Below are 21,880 nucleotides of genomic sequence, written 5' to 3'. Positions count from 1 at the left end.
GTTTCCTTTCTCTGGAACACGTCTGCTAAGTGAAGACAGCCACAGGAAACCTGGGAATAAGTACTTTGGAATTTTAAAAAGGGATGAGCTTAATCCTCCGTCTCCAGTAGTGTCTTATTAAAAAGTGAAGGAAAAAATCGCAATAACCGTCTTTCTCTATGACCCCCAATTACACAATGTTATTTTCATACTACAACCATAGCATTTGCAGGGGAAGATCCAGAGCATACATAATCAAGCCATTACAGGTTTGCCTCACTCTAAGAACACTTTGAAGAGGAATAGTCATGAATCTGGGCTGTCTTTGCATTCTCTGTGGTAAGTGCTGTGTTAGCCCCTTGGCCCGCTTCCTTTGTGCAGGGGCAGGAAGTGACCTGCCACAGGTGTCCTGCCTCTTCCTTGCTTCCTGGGGGCACCAGGTGCTTGGGAGTTCGTTGTCCTGGACTCTGACAGGTGACCTGGCAGCCCAGTGGGCTGTGTTGCAGGGAGGCTGCTCCACCCCGCCTGGGGCACTGGCCCCCACCCACACGCTCTGCTCAGGGCACCCTCGTTCACCCAGCTGAAGATTCTGAGCTTAGCCAGCTCTCTAGATCAAATGTCGGCTTTTCTGATTTTATTAACTTACTGAGTAAAAGTAGTGACCATTTTAGGATACTAGCTCTGTTCTTTATTTTCCCCTCTGCTCAACCACATCTGAGAGTACGTCTTGAAAAAAATAATGGTGACTCTAAATATTACAGAGAACTTTCAGTTTTTGACTATTCCTCTCATCCCAGAGCTGACAATCCCTAAATCATTGCTATTTGAATTTAAAATGGATTCATTTTGTTTTGCTGCTAAATGTGCCTAATTACCTTTATCAAAGCTGATATTTATGGCCGTGTGCATTCTCTAGACACACACTAATTGATCTGGGTTGAGCTCTGTGAGTCCAATCAGCAGTTTCAAAGCTGTCAGGAAATGATGCAAATACTGATGCTGCTGCACTGACTTTAGATTTATCTCTGTGCCTTTAACGCCTGCCTCAACCCTTCTGTTTCAGAGGAACTTAGGTAGAAATCCTTTTCTTGACCCCTGATTTGAGTAGAACTAAAAGCCATGGACATCAGGAGGCAGGTAAAGGTCATAAGAAGGAGATGGGGAGAGAAGAGGCTGGGCCAGGGCCAGGGGCCAAGGAACTGCCCTACACGGAGCCTTCTGCTGGCCCAGCTCAGGGTAGCCCTGGAGCAGAAGGAGCCACAGCCTCAAAGCCCCAGTAGGAGCCAAGGAAAGCCCCAACAGAAGGTGACAGAAAGCTCTTTTCTCCAGCCCAGGACAGGGCAGGCATCGGTGCCAGATGCCCCAGACAAACACTCCACAGGAGCAGCCAAACCTCCCTGCCCACACCAGCAAGGGCCAAGGCACTGGCCCCGGAATCCACCCTCTGGTCTGGTGAACCCCGAGGTTCTGTCGGACCACTGGGGGCAGCCCTGAGTGCTCCAGACCCTCAGCCAAGGAGTCGGAGCCTCGGCCTCAAGGAGGGAGGAGCAGGCCTTCACCATGAGCCCTGACTCCAGTGTCCCCTCGAGGACAGGGTGCTGAGCTGGGTGCCATCAAAGGACCCCAGCTAGAGTGAGACCACTGTGTCACAGCAGACACAGAGTGTCCAGTCTGGGTAGAGAGCCATGGTGCACACAGGGAAGAGAAAGGTTTCTCACTGATCAGAGGGAAAAATAGGGTGCATGCCTGTAATCCTAACAGCGCAGGAGGCTGAGGCAGAAGGATCACGAGTTCAAATACAGCCCCAGCAACTCAGGGAGGCCCTAAACCACTTAGCAAGACTCTGTTTCAAAATCAAAAGGGCTAGGGATGGGACAGGCGTGAGGCCTGTCTGACCACTTAAGGCACCATCTTGAAATGCTCCCAACAGCACTGCAAACACTCAAACAGGGAGGGATGACTCGGGCAGAAAATGCCCTGAGTGGACGTTTTAGGACTCAAAATTCAACAAACAAGCAAGATCATTGAGCTCAGCAGAAGAAAGGAAGGTGGAAAAAATATTGGTGAACCAAATAAAAGCCAAAATAAATAAATAAATAGATAAATAAATAGACGAACAGAATGACAATAATAAATAAATGAAATCCATATGAGCAATGGAGGGGAAGAGAAGTCTGAAAACCATGAAGAGACTCAAGACCTCTGGACTGTTGGAAAACTTGCAGCGTCCGTGTCTTGTGTACATGCTCCGTGCCGTTGGAGGGTGCTGTGTTTTTGGGTCTTCTGCTCTATAAGTCCAATTGCATTACAGTGTAACATGAGGCAACGTGAGGCACTATTCATCCAGCACTTGCTATATGCCAGCACCTTAGAAATCACTTCCCATGTTGCTTGCTTCACTTGGAAAGTGCGATGGCATTCAGTTCCTTCCACCGTTCCCTGAGGACCCATTCTGCACTGCTGTCCTTGCTGCTCAGGCAGAGGCTGACCGTGTCAGAGGACAGCAGCAGAGGGTCTTTGAGACCTTGCAGTGAGGGTCCTGGAGCAGCCCAGGATCCTGCGTGAATGCTGGGGAACTGCACCAAGGGCAGGTGTCCAGATGAACGCCCCTATGCTGATGTAAGAGCACCCAGGTGCTGCGATGGATGCAGGTCAACAGACATAAAAGGTCTTGGCCAGGCAATGATTCACACATTCACAGTCAATATTAAGATCGCTATTTGGAAAGGGACTTAGAGACCACTTCTACAGCACATAAATATGAGTACATAAAGGAATACAGTTGGTGACGGCCTGCACAAGATCAAGTGTGCATTTATTACTACTTATGAGCTGGGGACCCCGTTCACAGTGTCTGCAGGATCCTTCTTCCCTATCTCGCAGACGCTTGCTCCCTAAGCTCCGGAACAGTCTCATTTCTCTCAGCCGGTGCAGGGCTTGAAGCATCACGGCTGTTTGTGGAATGGGGGGGGGAGTAAATGAAGTGAGAAGCTTAGTTTTTTATTTATTTGTCTGCATGCTAAAAATGGAAGAAAAAAACTTTAATATATTGCTATATGCTCTATATTGCTTAAAATCCCATAAAAATTGAAATGCTGTGACTAAAACTCACGTTACGAATGTATGAGAAACAGGTGGCGAAAATAAAAGGTAGCTTGCAGTTTCGGTGTGAACAGAAGCCAATTACTCAGGCTTTAAGCAGACTTCAAAAAAAAATTGCCCAGGATGAGATTAAAGGAAATTCATGAATACTGAATTTAAAAAGATGAGAAATAAAGAAGACTGCTTTTCCGGATAATGATCTGTCAGGCATGATTCACGAGGGTGCCGGTTGCTACGGCCATTCTGTGGCGAATGCGAATTATCCATCGAGGTCGCCTCCCACATAGAGAGTCCCGGAACCTAGAACCAGAACTTCTCAGAGACCAGACAAGCAATCTGAGAGAAGTCTGCTGGCCCGGCCAGGAGGAAGGGGTGCAGCAGAGACCTGGGAGGACCCATTCCCACCCTGAGCCCAGGAGCAGTGCCGGGCAGTGCCCCAGGCCAGCTGTCCACCAGCACCCACAGCCCAGCCTGCAGGGCGAGGCCCACCATGCCCTCCCTGACCCCGACCATGGCCCAGGGCAGAGGCCACTGGTGCAGGCCACGTGCTGCGGTGCCATCATCAAAGCCCTGTGCCCCCACTTGAGCCAATGGCATAAGTCCCCACAGGCTGTCACCCAGGCACCCAGGGAAGAATGCTCCTCCTGAGCAGACCTGGGGATGGAGCTCCCAGAGCAGAGGCCTGCGGAAGACATCGAGGAAGGCCCGAGTACAGGGGAGACGTTCGGTGCCGAGGGCAGGAAGACCCAGTGTCTTCATGGGGCCTGTGATTCCCAACTTGATCTTCAGGTGAATCCCCGTCCAATCAAAATCACAGCCAGGGGCTGGGGCTGGGGCTGGGGCAGAGCGCTCACCCAGCATGTGGGAGGCCCTGGGTTCCATCCTCAGCACCACATAAAAACAAATAGAATAAAGGTACTGTGTCCAACTACTACTAAAAAGTAGATATTATTTTTAAAAATCACAGCTAGTTATTTGTAGGTATCAACAAACTGATTCTCCAGGGCTTCTGGGAAAGACAGATGCCCACAGAAGTCTACGTAGTGGACAGAGGCAGAGGAGGAGGTGGGCAGCAGGAGAGGGAGGGCGCTGAGGACTGGCTCCACCAGGCCCAATGTCACTGCAAGTACACACAATCCAGGACAGACAGATGGTCTGGGGGACAGAAGAGACACCCCCAGGGGACAGGGACCAGCCATGGAATGGACACAAAGTTGCAGGGCACCTCTGTGGTAAAGGACAGCAAAATGCAGGGCTGAAAGGGGACACCCACACGCGACAGGGGAAACCAGTCCAGATGCGTCGTGTCCTTCACTGAACTTAACTCAGCTGGTCAGAGACGGACACGTGAAAGGCACGTATGAGGGGAAGGGTATAGCACCCAGCCTCAGGCTGCTAAGTGGACGCCCGAGGGGAAGCAGATCAAGGCCTCAAAAATGACAAACCAACTCCCCAAGATGAAATAGACAACGCAAATGTCTAGGTTAAAGTCTCATGAGAGAAAGGTCCAGGCCCCGTGATTTCATGGGAGAGTATCACCAACAATTCAAATCGAATCAGCAGCTACTTTGTGTGCTTTTTTCCTAGGAGGAGCAGATGATGATCAGTCCCTCACTGGTCCTAGGAGGGCTCATCACCGTGAGGCCACAACCAAGGACCCCTCCAAAATCAGCAGCATTGGCAGAACAGTCCAGGAAGCTCCACTAAGGGCTCTCAGGACATTAAGGCAAAACCTCATGAGTTTCACCAAACTGAGGACAGCGTGCCTGAAAAGTGACCTGCAGAGGCCCAGTGTGCATTCCCTGTGCAGCCTGCTGCAGTGCATGGAAACCAGTCCAGGGATCCTCCGTGTCAGTGGTCAGAAAGCTGACCTATGCTCCTGTCAACTGCATGGCCGACGAAGAGGAGTTTGTCAAAACGTCAAAAGTCAATCTCCATTTAACTGTGAAGCCTCAATACTTTGTCCTCTGTGATTCCAAGCAGGGCAACAATGTCCTCTCTCACCACCTTTGTGTGGCCCAGGGCTGCACACTCACACACACACACACACATGCACACACGGACAGGTGCACACACGTCCAGCTGCGTATGTACTGGTGGACTCAGTTGAGCTGCAGGGTTTGCCCTACTTGTGTACCTGAGTTAGGCCTGTTCTACAAGCGTGTGATGTGGGCTCAAGAGCTGCTCTAGCCTGGTCTTCCCAGTCTTGAGGGCAATAAAGTTCAAGACTAAGGGATTCGAGCATTTGCTCTGCTAATGGCCCCCGGGGCCCATCCTCTTTCACTGCCTTCTTTAACTCCTTCAGGGTACCCAACGTGTGTGGGTACCAAGTGGCAAGGTGCTGTGGTGTGGGGCCATGTTGACTGGGAAGGCTGTGTTCCTACCCCACTTCTCATCTCCTATCCCACATGGACCTTCAAAAGGACCTCTGGCCTCCTGGAATGGGCTCCTGGGAGACCATGGCTGGGGCCTGGCCCACGGCCTTGCCATTCTAACTGTCATAGTCCCTTGCTGGCTTGGCGTTTCCTCATGAGGAGGCAGTTGCCATGGACTCAGGGAAGGATATGACCCTTGCTGTCTGTAGAAGGTGCACCTGCACCATTTGTGGCCACCTCTTCCTGCACATGTCTCCCTCCTGCAGCTGTTGGGTTTGCCTGCTTTGAGGGAGATGGTCGCGCCTGCCTTTTTACACCTATCTTTCACAGCCCATCTTCCCTCAGGGACATCATTGTATGACAAGGGTCTGTTGCGGGGCCCCCAAGCTTTGCTGAATGGCTGTCACAATAGGAAAAAAATGTAGTGGTAAAGTACACCCCTGTCTCACTTCAGCTTGCTGCATATTTGCCATTATCTTGTCCCAAATCCTAGGAACAAAAACATCAGCAGCACGTATCCATGGACTGGTATCCATCACAATGTCCCAGAACCTCTGGGCTTCTCTCTTATTCAGGGTTAAACCTCTAGTATCTAAGCCAGTGTGCAGCACTTGCAGCTGCGAGTCTGTGGTGGAACTTGGTAGGTTCTGCATTTCTCCTTTCTCACTACTCTGCGAGGGGCCACACCCTGTCTTACAGGATTACCTCAGGTCCCTGTTTGGGTACCAGCTGCTTGGGCTTTCTCTGTTGTCCAGTGAGGAGGTCCACGGGACAGGGAGAGTGTGGCTGTGGGGTCTCTAATCCAGACCTCTGGAGACCAAGCAGGAAGCAGGTCTGATTTTATTGAGCAGTTACCATGTATATATACTCAGGCAGTAGCTGAGCAGATTACAGGCAGCCACCAGTGCAATTTCTGCTAACTGTCCTTGCAGTAACCCATCGAGGAGTGGGCCGTGGAGCAAGCTCAGGGACTGCAACACAATCCTGCCGTCACACGCCTAGCACTAGGGGAGTGGCCTGCCTTGCATGTGGTACTCCGTGCACTTGTCCCCACAGTGTGAGACATACACTCCGGAGGAGGCTGGCTGAGGGTTCACACAGCTACCTGTGCCTTCCTTTGCAACTTCTTGAGAATGTGTAGCTATTTCAGGATAAAAATGCTTTAAAAAGGCAAAAATAAAACAGTGTTGAAGACGAAGAGAAAGATCACCTTAAATACTGGTGAGGCTCCTCACTGTTTGTCCATTTCCTCTGTCTGCATGGCAAGGGGTCCTCTCCTCCAAGGAGACTTCACACTGCGCTGACAGTACTGCCTGGTGCAGGGGGCGGCTGAGGGGAGTGGCTTTCCATCACTCAGCTCAGCAGGGTCCTGCGTAGGGAGCAAGCCATGGAACAGGGTACTTTCTGGGATGTGATTCATTTTTGAATGTTTTCTCTGCCCTTTCTTCTGCGTTTTCCCATCACAACCTTCATGACTTTCTGTGTTGAAGGAAAACTCCAGGCTCCTCTGTGCAGGCCAGCAGGAGGCAGCAGGCAGTGTCCTCTGTCTGCTCAGCTCCCTGTACCCTGAGGGTGCCAGAGACGATGTCAACAAGCAGCAAAGACATGCTCTTTAGAAGAAAGCTGAAGAAATGGTGGGCACACTTGCAGAGATTCAGCAACCACACATTATGTGCAGGAGGAATTAAAGCCAGGCATTAGAGATCTGTGAAACCAGAAGGCACACTCTGTGTCTAACATGATCTCACATGTTCTGGATCTTTCCAACACAAAGGGATGATGGACCTTAGAGGCTGTGCATGTGCCAATCATCCTGATCTGACCATTACACATGGTTCACATGTATCAAATACATCACTCTGTGCCTGCCCCAAAAAGCTAAAACAGTTTCACGAGAAGGGTCGCACCTCTCTATTTCGTGACTTATGGTCAGGTGTGTCCAGTTCGGCTTTTCCATCTTGGGGCAGTACTGGGGAACTAGTCACGGCCCCTGGTTTGTCTGGTTGGCAAAAGCCGGGGTCGCAGAGGGTCCCAGCTCGTGGGCCGGGTGGTGGAGGCTTCCTCCTCCTACTGTGGTTCCCGGAGCTCACTTCCAGGCAGCACTGGTCTGAGTAATAACACTCTGTTCCTGCTGATCCACTCACCATGTTTTTCAGAGAGATAGTGCAGAAAGCACATTTAACAGTAATTTAGGTGACGCAAAAAAGAGTTATGTAGTTAATTATGGCATGCTTCAATGGCAGAAAAATGCTGACGACTCGAGTCACAGCACACCTAATAATGTTATTTGGAAAGTGTCTACACCGCAGAGGCAGTGACTCGTGCATCTTTATGAGAAAGACCAGCTGGGATTCTACATACAGAGAAACTGATTTTCTCCAGTTGACTATATTATAGATTAATGCATTTTCTTTAATTGTGATTGAGATATTTTGTTGACTTCAAAATCAAAGCAAAGAAACAATTACAAACAGGCAGATAGAAAATGAATTGGGTTTCATTTGTAATCTGAGGTGGGAACGGATTCTGTTCAGAACTGAGGCAGGTCTCCCGGCTGGGCTGGCAGAGGTGACTGGTCTTCATCGCTGCTGTGATTCTCAGGTCTCATGGGAAAGACTCTGCGTGACAGGTGACTGTGTGTAATGAAACCAAGGCCATCACGACCCTAATGTTGGAGGTGTTCAAGGGACAGGGCATGGAGCCTTGCCTGTGACACAGACTTTGTGTTCCTCTCAACATGGACTCTGTGAACTGGGTCTCCTAGGCTTTGCCTGGTGATGAAGGTCCCCACCAGGCAGGGTTCTCTGTCTTCATGTGCAGGGTGTGGCCTCTGAAGGAGAATTGGCCACCCACAGTACCATGAGATAACCGCTCTGCAGCTGTTAACCACATCCAGGAAGACTGGGCCATGGTGGCTCCTTGCTTCAGGCCCAGCCTGCAGACAACCATCCACCTCCGTGGACCTCAGGCCTCCAGCTGGTGGTGAGGAGTGACCCACTGTTACTTTCTTCTTCCTGCCTCTCTGACTGGCCATGGTCATCTTACCTCTTGGACCAGGGGCTGTGAGGAATGGGGATGCTCTCCTAGCTGAAGCCATGAGCACAGGTCAGGCTCTGGCGTGGCAAGCAGTGACCAAGCTGACGTGCAGGCTGGACCTCGGTCGGCTGCCATCAGAGCTCCTGTCCCTCTTGGGTCCACATCATTATCAGGACAGCAGTTTTACAAGTCACTGTTAACGAGGGCCTAGAGGTACTGACGTAGGAGAGTTGAGCCTGGACCCTGAGGAATTTTTAGGAAACAGGTTTATTTTAAGCTTCAGCAATTCAGAGGAAGGTTATGCTTAAACATGGACCCCGAGTCTGGAAATTCTTTTAGATCTATGCTCAGTGGGGTGACTACATGACAGTGGGTGGGTACATGGCAGTTAGTTACCTTTTGTCCCATATTTCAGGTCAGACAGAGGTTTCAGAAGTTTTTAACCAAGAAAATAGAGATGGTATCTTCAGCCCAGCAACAAACTTGATTATAGACCTAACTTTTATAAGAAAGAAAGAGGAAGCTATAAACCACAATGAGAGCTCTCTGCAAAACTCCTGCTGACATTCTTTGTAAAATCTTTGACAAGAAGCTTAAGTATGGTGAGGGTCCCTGGAGAAGCTTCTATGTTACAATCATGGTGTGTTTGTGGGGGGATAGCTGGTCTGTATCAGTACAAAATTCTGACTTTTTGTAACCTCTGAATTACACAGGGAAATGAGCTCTCAGTGCAGGCGGGGTTCTGTTCAGATAGGGCTTCTCCTGCCCAGATCCAGTTCTCAGTGGTGCCATCCTGTGTGAGTGCAGGTTGGATTTGCGTGGGGGAGGGAGGTTTGGGGGTCTGGACTGAGATGTCACAATGCCTTCTAATAGACTCAAGCTGTCTATGGGAATGGGCTCAGGGCAGCGGATAAACCAGGGCAGGTCACCTCCTCATTCACCACCAGAGCTCTGCCCCCTGGTAACAGGAGCAAGCTGTCATCTGGGGTGGCAGGGAGCAGCGTTCCAGGCAGGGTCCAGTTTCCAGACCTCTCTCCTCCAGCCTCTGTCACTGATGCACCAAACATGAGCCTGCACTGTTAGAGTCTGTAAACAAGTCAAAATAACACCTGGCATTTTGCCAGGGGAATGTTAGAGTTCGTAAACAAGTCTGGATGGTGCCTGGCAAAATGCCAGAGGGAGTGGTTTGAGAAGTAACACCAGCGAGCCATTAAGTGTGGAGATTCCTGATTGGTTGACTGCTGTATCTAGTTTATGTTAATTAGATAAGCTGTGTGGAATGTATAAATACCCCTCCTGTCCTACAATAAACGGCTTCCACTCCTGCTGTATCAAGGTACACAAGTTGTTCGTCACCCTCCAGTTATTTTGCTGCAGCCGGACTACGGCAGATGGTGGCCCGTACGGGGAGCCCTGGGACACTCGGGGGGTAAGTGACGAAAAAAAAAAGCTGCCCGTCCATAGATAGGATGGGAGCAAATCTGCTCGTCCCTAGGCAGATAGGGCGAGAGGAAAAATGGCCATTTTGAGAAAATGGAGAAGATTGATACAGTATGTTTGTGTCTTGTCTTGTCTTGAAATGTTGTATTGTCTTTGTGATGAATATATGGAAGGGGTGAGAAGTAAATTACTAAGGGAAGAAGGCACCCCAGTGGAACCAAGAGCAATTAGGGCATGTGTTGATGGAAGCCCAGGAACTCTAGTCAGAAAGAAAAAGAAAGTTCAGAAGAAGAAGGATTATCAGGAAAAAAGTTGCAGCAAAAGGCTGTTACTAAATACTTTTCGTTACCAGAGGGTGCGTGAAGCGGAGAGGCGGCTGCCATGTGCAGGAGCGAATCACAGCGCAGCAAGGATTTTCCAAGAGGTGGCGGAGACTGGCCCTTCCCCGCCTCCTGGCCGGGGAGCTGGCTCTTCCACTGCTCGAACCCAAATCTAGACCTGACCTGGAGGCACAGTCTCACAGGCTCTTGTTCCCTGTGCCCAGTAGCAGTTTGAGTCCGGGACACTCCCCAGGGCCATCTGGGGCTGCCCAGGCGCTGCAGGAGGAAAGAAGGCCCGCATCCCTGAAGTTTGGTTATTTCCAAGGCCAGTAACTACAATGGTTCTCCCACACCTGGAAGCTAATGAGTAATGAGCACTATTAAGGCCTATTTCAAATGTAAAAAACCTTGAGATAATGTACTAAATTGTTCAGAAGGTTGTTTTCTTAGTAGAATGCTACAGGATTTTCTTTAGCCATCCGGAGTTCCTGCCTTCGTCCCAGTGCCGGTAAAGACCAAGGTGGAAGAATTTCCAGTGTTGTTGAGAACCGGACAAAACTTCGGCTGAGAAACGGACGAGACTTCGGAGCTGTTGCTGTTTCTGCTACTACAGCTTAGGCTAGCTGCCTGCAGAACTTACCTGGACTGTGATTTAAGCTAGCTGCCTGCAGAACTTACCTGGACTGTGAACTTACCTGGACTGTGATTTACCTGGACTGTGAGTTAATCCATTGAGGCACTGCTTTACTTGGACTGAGACAACAAACTGTAATCTACAACAAATTGTAACTCGGTATCTTTGCTAACGGTGTCATTGCTGGTATAATTTTTCCAAGGGCTTCTTGCATGGAGCCATCAATTGGCTTGGTATTGTGGCATTTTGTATCCTCCCTTTCTGTTTGTAGCAGGTTATTTATGGTGTTTGTGTAAAAACCACTATGGTCGTTATTTAAATTAAACAAAAGGGGGAAATGTTAGAGTCTGTAAACAAGTCAAAATAACACCTGGCATTTTGCCAGGGGAATGTTAGAGTTCTTAAACAAGTCTGGATGGTGCCTGGCAAAATGCCAGAGGGAGTGGTTTGAGAAGTAACAAAAGTGAGCCATTAAGTGTGGATATTCCTGATTGGTTGACTGATGTATCTAGTTTATGCTAATTAGATAAGCTGTGTGGAATGTATAAATACTGCTCCTGTCCTGCAATAAACGGTTTCCACTCCTGCTGTATCAATCTACACAAGTTGTTCGTCACCCCCCCCCCTGGTTATTTTGCTGCAGCCGGACTGCGGCACTGCACCATCAATTTGCAACGCCCTCACACATAAGCTCAGGCAGTGCACAGGGGAGAAGCCACCCATTGTGGAGGCCAGAGCCCGTGCCCTGCCCCACACCTGGCTGCCCAACAGACCCGCTGCTTGAGCCGCTGCAGTATGTGTGCTAGCTAGCTCCTGATGAATCTGATGCATGGAATTTTCATAAATGCAGTAATTAAAAAAAAAGCCAAATGTACAAAGGGCTTCATGAGCCATGATGTAACCCAAGATGAAGAATTTTAAAACCAAAAGTCATTGGTTAAATTGCTGTCTTATATTGATAACTGTCTGAAAGGAGTGACAGATGACAAAGTAAGCCAGCTGTCTCTTTATTTACATGGAGAGCGGAACAATATTTCTAGCCAGAGCAAAATTTATTTTTAATGCTTCAGCTGAAAAATTCATATCATTACTGACCAAAGTATTCAACACTCTGTGGAAGTACTCGTGTTTGACATTTGGGAAGAAGCAGGACTCTGTTGGGTCCATTTCTATGAGCAAAAGAAATGGCCAGTTGCTGGGTGGACATGCCTGCAGTTGCTCGGTGTTCTTGTACCTCTCCTACTGCGTAGTTTATGAGAAAAAAAGAAATAGGTAAATACAAGTTTTCTTCAAATAAGAGCTATTTGAGCCCGGGAAGAATAGCTTTTATTACTATGTGTTTTCACTTGTGAGTACACATTTAGAAGTTAAACATTCAGCACCTCACAATGTCCTATTTCTCTCTGTTGATATTCAAACACCCTAGCAAACAAGGAGCAAATACAGGATGTGTTTGAAATGCTCTACTAACTGTTGCATAATATGCAACATAATGAGTCAAACATCAGGAAGAATTCCCCTGTGGCTTTAGCATGTGCAGAGAGCACCCAGCTGCCTGGTCCCTGGATGACCTAGGATGGGCGAGCTCGATGGGCCTTTCTATCCCTGCACTGTGTGTCCCCTTGGGCCTGGCTGCAGGGTTGGATATGCTGTGGGACAGCACGGGCCATGGCAGCACTGTCCTGTGGCCACTGCTGCTCTCAGTGTCTCAAGTCCCTGACCTGCCCTGGGGAACCTAGTGTCTCAGTCTCCACCTCGGTTCTCAAAGAATCTCTCTCCCCCAAGACACTTGACAAGCCCAAATCACTACATTTACCCCAAGATCATTGTTCAGATGCTTTCATTGGGACTCCTTTTGAGCAGGGACTAGAACAAATGCATGAAGAATCTGCAGTGTTTCAAAGGTGTGTTACCCAGAATGGGTGTTCCCTTTGCCTTCTCTGAACTTGCGCCTCCTCCTTCTCATTGCTGGAGTGTAGGTGGGTGGGAACCTGGGCAGAGGCCTGGGTTCACAGGTTTGAAAGTTAGACGTGGGATACTTGACGCTGCTGTGAATTATTAACAAGCTCGCTCATTAAGCTCTTCGGATATTGAGGGGCCTCCAAGCAAGGCTCTCAGCTGCCTTGACCCTTGAGGCTGGTCCCAGGGGTACACTCTGGGGACGGAGCACAAAGCCTTCACTCTCCCGAAGCTCACAGGCTGCCACACTTGTGGGCTGGCTCCCCTGGCACAGGGTGAAGATGGGATGCCCTGCTTCCTGAGGATGGTGCGGATCCCTGCAGGGGAGACCCAGGCTGGCAACAAGCTGGGCCCACGCAGGAAGGGTGAGATGACAACCCAAGGGGTGGACTGCCATCTGTGCTGGACACAGAGGGAGCAGCTCAAGCCAGAGCTGCAGAAAGCACCTCCCCAGGGTCCCCAGGTACCGCAGATGGCTCACACAAAGCTACATGCAGCACCAGCAGAGTGGCCTTCCAATAAGACGGGGACACTCAGGCCCAAACAGAGCTTGGCTGTGGCTCCTGGCCAGCCCTTTCCTTTGCCCTGGAGAGTAACTTGGTCACCCACAGTATGGCGTGAACATCAGCCTGCTTCTGGGGACCAGCATTACAACCCAAACACCCGACTTCTCCAGCCACAAGGGCAAGAAGAAAAAGGTCACCATTCTTCAGTGGAAAGAAAGAAGAGTAAACACGGAAAACGGGAGAAAGAGAACGCTGGGAAGGAAGCGGAAGACCTGGCGCAGAAAGCCTGGCGAGGAAGCCAAAGGCGGCTCTGGGCACAGCGCGAGGCCCCTTCGACGGCAGGGCAGCCACGCCTCGGGAACCGAGCCCCCCTGTCCCACTGTCCCTCTGGCTGCTCCCGAAGCTACAGAAACCAAGATGATGACGTCAGGCTCCAGATTCTAAAGGCAGAATAGAGGAGCCACCCGAAAGGGAAGGGCGGAGTAAGGGAAGGAAACTACCCAGCCGAGGCGCCCATGGACGCGCCCGCACACGGAGCCCCCTGCGCTCCCCAGGAAGGAGCAGGCGCACCCGCCCTCCCCGACAGGGGGCGCTCGGCAGGGCAGGCCAGCCGGCAGCTGGTGAGACCAAAAAGGGCTGGGGGTGTGGCTCCGTGAGAGCAGCCCTGGGCTCAGTCCCCAGTGCCCAAAATGAGGGAAAAAAGTAATATAAATAGTACGTCTATCTATATGTATGTATGATACAAAGGGAAAGTCTGATGATCCTGAACGAAGATAGCAAGGTAAATGCATGAAATTTGCATAATTACAAAACATTGCCGAAAGATATCAGCTTCTACCTAATAAAGACGGTACTACACACATGAGCGGGAGGACTGATTAGGGACTAACTGCAGTGACAGGACCCTGGAGGGACTGGGTAGGGCTGAGCGCATTCTGCAGTTGTGGTGATGAACTCAAGGCCGGCGTCACCAGTGCACTCCTGAGGATGTCAGAGGAGGCGCACTCACGGCTGTGCACCGGCCTGTGGCAAGTATTCCTGGGAGGAGTCACCAGAGCTGTAGCAGAGGAAAGCAGGGAGGATGTGGGAGACACAAGCACAGCTTCTATGTTTGTTCATGTTGTAATCGAAAGCATCTACTTTATAAGATTTGCCAAAGCATGGGGGTAAGCATTCAGGGGTTCAGGATAATACTGTGCACCCTTTGGAGCCTGGAATATTTCAAATGCGTGGAATTTCCAGCGAGCAACCCTCCCGTGAAGCTGAATGAAACCCTAGGCAATCGGGAGCCCCATCCTGTGGGGAGTCAAGTCTCCATAGTTTCTGGAATTCAGGCCTGGGAAGGCCGCTCTGCCTCTCCATTGAGCTGCGGCCACAAGGCCGGGGTGGCAGCACCCTGTGGAAGCTGGAGGAGGCCCGAGGTTCTTCAGGCAAGCTCCTTCCCCAAAGCCCACGGCCAAGTGCTGAGGCAGCCTGCAGTCAGCTCCCCAGGGAGCAGCACACGGGATCCTCACTGCCTGCCCTCAGCAGAGCTCTGAGCCGGGGCTGTGGAGAAGGCTGGCACTGCCCCTGGCCTGGGTCCTGTGGTTCAGTCCCCAAGACTGGAGTGCAGCTCTGTGGGAGAGTGCCTGCCTAGCACGCAGGAGGCCCTGGGTTCAAGCAGAAAACCACCTAGCAAGCAGCCCTCCGCTCTTGAGCCTTCTGAGTTTAGGGAACAACTGCTATGTGACTAGTGTCCCAAGCTTAGTGTTTGGACCTGTGTGGAGAGGCTGACACTGCCCGCTGACTGCTGGATTAATCTGCTTCGTCATCTCTTGGGACCCGTATTAAACACTAATTGCATGCTAACACATAATGTAATCAAATGTGTTTCGTGCATGCTCATCGAGGCTGCACGGCTTTTTTTTTTTTAAGTGAGAGCAGTACACCTAGGCGTCATCGAATAAAACGGCAGTAAAAGGAGCAGTAAATGTCTTCTTTGCTAATTAAGTGTTTATGGAATCCTTACACTGTTCTGTAGGAGGTAATAGCCTGGATCCAGGGTGGATCAGCTCTGAGGCCCCCAGCTGTGTTCTACACCTTGGAAGGAAAAGCACATTATTGCCCCATAAAACAGCTCAGAGCCATTGCTGCTAGACTCTGCGTTGGCAAAAAGGGGAATATCTAAGGGTCAGTGCCCCTCCCCTCCACCCGGGCCTGCAACTATGCTGAGCAAGGAAAAAGAAGACGGCGAGGAAGAGGGAATAGAGGCCGGGGGCGTGGTCCTGTGCTCTGCTCCAGGTCTTCTTTCCTTTTTATTTAGGGTTTAAAAGCCACATGAGCAGAGAGCCCCAGTTGGTGTTAGGAGTTTTGTTAACAAGGTTTTCAAAACCGAGAGCACCTTGGTTAGATTAATATTATATCAGCTGCCACCAAGCTGGTTTTGGTACCTAGACCTGATGTCATGAAATGATTAACCTGAAATAAAATGATAGCACCTCCAACTACGCTGTGCAGGGCTCAGTGAGCTCTGGCTAATTGTTTGGATTAATTTATAAATGCGGAAATATAAACTGACATGTTTTCAGAAAAGGGACTAAAATGAGTTACATAAAAATGACTCAATGAAAATGCACGTGCTGTGTAGCCGCACCGCTCTCACAGAGCGAGCTGATTGGGGAGTCCGCCGCAGCGGGAGTGCTCGCGGGGTGGGTCCTGTGTCCAACTCCAGGGACCGCTCCCTGCTGCAGCACTCCTGTCCCCACTGCAGGCCCAGCACCCTGTGGTGCACACATAGCCGGTCTGCCTCTCCTGGTGGGGGCTGAACCCCACCAAGTCCCACACCCTGGGCCTCACTGGCTCTGCTGCTCCAGAAGAGAAGTCCAATTCGTGCCTTCAATAAATGAACTTATTTGGGGACACATTGGTCATGAAGCAGTGGTAACAGAGCCTGCTATGCAAATGGAGCTAAAGCAGCGATTTGTGACTAAGTTCTACTGCCCAGCAGCTGCCCTGGGCCAAGAGCTACTCATCAGAGCTGTGCAGCCCAGGGAGACTCCCAGGGGAGGACAACAGGCTCTGCAGACATCCCTGAGTGTCCCCTCCAACCTGGAAGTGAATGAATGAGCACCCACCACTGTGGTCTTGTGAAGAGGTCAACTCAGCACAGTGGAGCCTGCCTGCAGCCTGGGCACACCAGGGAGGAGAGCAGGACTTCACCCTGACCTCAGCCTGGGCACACCAGGAGGAGAGCAGGACTTCACCCTGACCTCAGCCTGGGCACACAGGGGAGGAGAGCAGGACTTCACCCTGACCTCAGCCTGGGCACACCAGGAGGAGAGCAGGACCTCACCCTGACCTCAGCCTGGGCACATGGAGGAAGAGGGCAGGACCTCACGCTGACCTCAGCCTGGGCACACCAGGAGGAGAGCAGGACCTCACCCTGACCTCACCATCCAGGGAGTGCTGTGGATTCTCTCCCAGCACATATATGAACAGGGCAGTGCCCGCCAAGGCCCTGTGATAGGCACAGTCCCAGGGTGGTGCTTCAGCAAGAGGGGCCTGGGGGAAGTCAAAAGGTCATTGGAGTCATGCCCCTGCAGGGGGAAGTGGAGCCCTGCTCTCAGAATCTTCTTTTCTCCTTCTTGGCCAACTAGGGAGCAGTTTGCTATGACACATCCTCCCACCAGGCTGTGCCCCCCTCTCTAGTGGCCCAAACCCATGGGGCCACCTGATCTCGAGCTATGAGCCAGGCTGGTGCTGTCCAACTTAGTTGTGTTGGGCCTGTCATCAGGCGACACAAAGCTGACTGACACAATGACGTGGGCTTTTAAAACACGCGGTCCAATTCTGCAAAGGGCTCCGTTTAACTTGATGAAACTTATGAAAGTTGGCCGATCCCCTCACCTCCAAGGCAGCTGTCTGGCCCACTCTGGAGACTCTCAGGGAATCTGGGGTACACTAGAGTGTGAACACAGGGCTCCCTTTCTCTTGTAGATACCTCCCGTGGAGAACGGTAGACCACAGGCTAAATCTAGTTTTAACTTTATAGAAAACCGTCAAACTGGTTTCTGAAGCGGCTGGACCCACCCGTGGTCTCCCTGGTGAGGTATGAGGCTCCTGCTGCTAGGCACCCTGCCAGCCCCCGCCGTGAGTGCTGCTGCCTGCTGGGCTTGTCCTTGTGCACCTGAGGTGGAAGCGGGTGCTGCGCTGAGAGGCACCTCTCAATGCCCAGCCGCGGTGAGCACCCTCCCCGTGCCCCTCGCGGCCGTGGATCTGTGTGGAGATGTTGTTTACTTATGGTTTTCCTTTAAGATTTCCTAAATAAAGGACTTTTATCAGATGTATAATGTGTACATATTCTTTCTTATCTGTGGTCTTTGTCTTTTTCTTTCCTCCCTCCCTCCCTCAATCCCTTCCTTCCTGGGTGTTTTAGCAAAGATTAAGTCCAAACTAAATGTCTTTTCTCTTATGGATCATGTTTTTGTTGTTATGCCTTAGAACACTTATCCCAATTTTTTCCTATGTTTTCAGAACATTTATTTATATTATGTCTTTATTAAAATTTAACAGAAAGATCTTATGTTCTCTTTTAAAAGTTTTACAGCTTTTGTGTTTCATCTATTTTGAGCTAATTTTTGTTCAGATACTAAGTATGAACTTAGACATGTTCCTCAGCTTATTGAAAACGGTATCCTCACCCCACTGAATTTTCTTGGCATCTCCATAAAGACTCAGTGCAGAGGGGACTCCACAGACTCCTTCCATCCTACTGATCTCTGTGACTGACTCAGGGATACCTCCCAGTCCTCCTTCCTGCGGGAATTAAGTCTTGGATCTGAGTAATGTATCATCCATTTTTGTTTGCTTTCAAAACAGTTTTAGTTCTCTAGATTCCTGCACTTTTCCATGTGGATTTTAGAAAGAGATTTAGGATAGTTACAAAAATAAAAAATAAATGACCAGTGGGGCTGGTGGGCTCTTTGCACACGCCCTGGTCCACCCGCGGACCTTCCTTCTGTGCCCGTGGTAGGTGGGTGGGGGATTTTGTAACACACCCATGCCAAGTTTGTCAATCTTTAGGATAGATTTCTTTGAGATGGCTCCCTGACATTTTCCCCTTAGGCAACGTGGAGAACTGTGTTATTGATTGATTATCAAATGCTAAAAACGTACATATTCTTTCTTATCTGTGGTTTTTGTCTTTTTCTTTCCTTCCTCATAAAATTTAAGCATGCCAGGCTATAAGATTTCCTCTATGCACCACCTTAGCACATCCCATCAAACCTGATATGTTGTATTTTCAAAATTGTTTAGTTTAAAATATTTCTTATTCCCTTCGGGAATCTCATGAATTATTTACTTTGCCAATAGTTGTGATATTTTTCATATTGGAAAAGGAGTCTTGCCAGATACCTCTAATTATTAATTTCTAGTTTATTTCTGTATCTGAGAATGTTCTTTGTAAGATTACTATTATTTGACATGTCCTAATTTTTTTCTTGGTTTTCCAGAATATTGTCTATCTTTGAGAATGGCTCCTGTGTACTTGAAAAACATACGTCTATCTTTAATTGTTGAGCAGAATGCTCCAAAGTACTCAGTGAGATACGTTGTTTAAGTTTACACCAGGTTTCTGACAGTCCTCCGGATTTTCTGCCTGGTGATTGAATCACTTTTAGAATTCTGCCAGCATCCTCTCAATTATCCTGCCTTCATTTCTCCTCTTGCTCCTTCCCTTTCTGCTGAGGGTGTTTCTGGGCTCGGTTGACAGTTACATTTCCTGTGGGACCATTGCCTTTTCCTGGAGAACTGGTGGACCTCCCCTGGACACCTGGTGGACCTCCCCTGGACACCTGGTGGACTTCCCCTGGAGACCTGGTGGGGATCCCCTGGACACCTGGTGGGCCTCCCCTGGACACCTGGTGGGCCTTCTCAGGAGACCAGGTGGGCCTCTCCTGGACACCTGGTGGGCCTCCCCTGGACACCTTGGATACCTGGTGGGCCTTCTTGGGAGACCTGGTGGGCATCCCCTGGACACCTGGTGGGCTTCCCCTGGACACCTAGTGGGCATCCCCAGGAGACCTGGTAGGCCTCCCCTGGACACCTGGTGGGCCTTCTCAGGAGACCTGGTGGGCATTCCCTGGACACTTGGTGGGCTTCCCATGGACATCGTGGAGACTGGGGAGATTCTTGGCCATCTGTGGAGCTCTCCTCTCTACTCTTCACAGCTGCCTGTTGTGAACTGTGCCTGGCCTCAGTGTGGCCTCCCATGGCTTTGTGGACTGGCCTTTGCTGGCCTTCTGCTGTCTGTTATGCACCTACATACCTTTACCTTGTGACATCTTCATTGCTGTGGCCTGGGCTGCATCCATTGAAAATGTACAAAGCCAGGCAGATGGAGGTCCAGTGCCCTGCCTCTGGGCATGTGCCCAAGGCCTCTGAGGTTGAAACCACTTGCTTCTTGGGGGCACAAAAGCATCACTAACCCGTCAGATCCTGGTAATCAAGGACAAGTCCACACCCCATGTGCTCTGCCCTGTCTGCTGTGTGTTGCAGGGTCTCAGGAGGCCAGGACTGCTGCGGGAGCCTGGAGTAGGCCAATGCCCACGGTAGGTCCACAGCAGCCTCCCGAGGCATTCTGCTCTGAGGGGCTGTGTGCTTGTTTCCATTTCTAGGATTGTGTTCGTGGCTTCTGCCTCACTGCTGTGATTGCCTGTGGGTCTTGCAGGCCATCTACCTGTCCTGTTAGTGCCCTTGACATTTTAATCCTCGATGCTTCAATTCCTTCTCCGGTGGTATCAACAGTCGGGCTGGCACCCACGGGTGGTGGCTGGCTGTGGGGCTGCTGCTCCCACCTCCCTTTGGCTGGCCCATCGTGTCTTCTCTGTCTTGGAAACTGAGCATCTTCGTGCCATGGAGATGACTACCTGCTTTTAGGTCTGTGATGGACTCGCCTGTTCTTCTCTAGGCCTTCAGTGCAGCACGTGGTGCATCCCGTGGGTCTGTGCCTTGTTGGTGCCACGGCTGCAACAGCACAGCATGGCTTCTCAGCTCCCAGTGGTTCCTTATCTCAGGATGGGGCTGGTTTCAGGATTTCCCAGTGATGGATGTGTCCTGCTGACAGCATTTACCCTGGGTAACTGGAAGGTGAGTGTGTGTGCGTGTGGCCGGTGAGGGAGGCGGGGGAGTAGAGCAGGAACGTCACCTCATGCTCACAAGGTGTCAAGTGTGTCACTTACACCTGCTCAGAGTTCCATAGTGTCCATCACAGCCACTGGGGTGCTGCCCCTCTGAGGCACTGAGCTCCTGACTCTGAAACCCGCTGCCTCTCACGTAGGACACCTTGCAGTACACACCTGTGCACGTGTGCACACATCATCATGTTCCGTGGTTTTCAGTGGCTCCTTACTCGGCAGCTGTCCGCGGACCAGGACTACTTGGTAAAACCGCCACAGTTACGGACAGGTTACTACTTTTAAACCCTGCACACGAAGTTCTAGAGTTCTAAAGACTAGATATAAAGTTCTCTTATCTGCAAACATTTTAAAAATTTTAACTATATTTAAAAATTTTTCCCCCTGACAATTTCTAATGTTTACAACATTACAAGAAAAAAACTGTTAAATTCCCAAACAGAATTTACTCTGAGATCTGGCTAAATAAAATGCAGATGAAAGGATAATAAGGAAAATCTTTATGAATCAAGAAACACTTAGAATTGTACTGACTAAAATCACAGCCTGGACCCTTGAGGCTCAGACACCAAAGTGCACTCCCTGGCCTCCCTACCAGGAGGGCAGTTGGTTTCAAATCGTGACTGGGGAAAAGACGCAGGCGGCCTCTCTGCTGGAACTTGGCACTATCTTCCCCAGTTCATCTCCCAACTCCGCCAGTGGAGAAGGCTCTTAAATCACGGCACTTGCACAGAAGCAATAATTGAATCCCACACAACAAATGCTTCAACCAGCAAATTCCCCTGCACTGAAGTGAATGCAGACACACCCAGCGCAGTGCTGAGACAGAAGCAGAACCTCAGAGGCATGCCTGCCTCGCCTCGCACACCGCGGTGTGAGACTGCTGCTGTGGCCCTTCAGAGGGATGTGTGCACACAGCCCTTGTACACATATGGACACATGTGCTGAGTGTTGTATACATAAAGATTTGAAACATATAATGTGCACTTGAGAGTATGTCCGTGAGCATGTGGAATGCCGAAGCCACAGAGTACTTAACACTGCAGCTCAGAAGGGACGGCCACCCTTTCCGTTGTGTGCGCCCCGTTGAAGAGGAGGCCAGCTCCACCTACAAGGCTTGCATGGGTCTCGCGCAGAGTTAGCGGCCAGAGCGTTTTTAAACTATGGACAGAAGTGGCTACTGCTCTATGTCGTTAGTACTGAGAGGAAAGAAGACCACCTTGAGAGAGCCGTGGTCCAGCTTTGGTTCTGTTGATGAGGAGCTGAGGAATACTGAGCCCATCTTTGGGACCTTTTGGGCTTCAGTTACTGTCTGTGAAGTGAAGACACTGGAGATGATGATGGAATCTGGACT

Source organism: Marmota monax, unplaced genomic scaffold (genome assembly GCF_021218885.2).
Source record: "Marmota monax isolate L192 unplaced genomic scaffold, Marmota_monax_Labrador192_F-V1.1 WCK01_AAM20220418_F8-fsc00195, whole genome shotgun sequence".
Classification (NCBI taxonomy): Eukaryota; Metazoa; Chordata; class Mammalia; order Rodentia; family Sciuridae; genus Marmota; species Marmota monax.
This window is presented reverse-complemented; position numbering follows the sequence as displayed.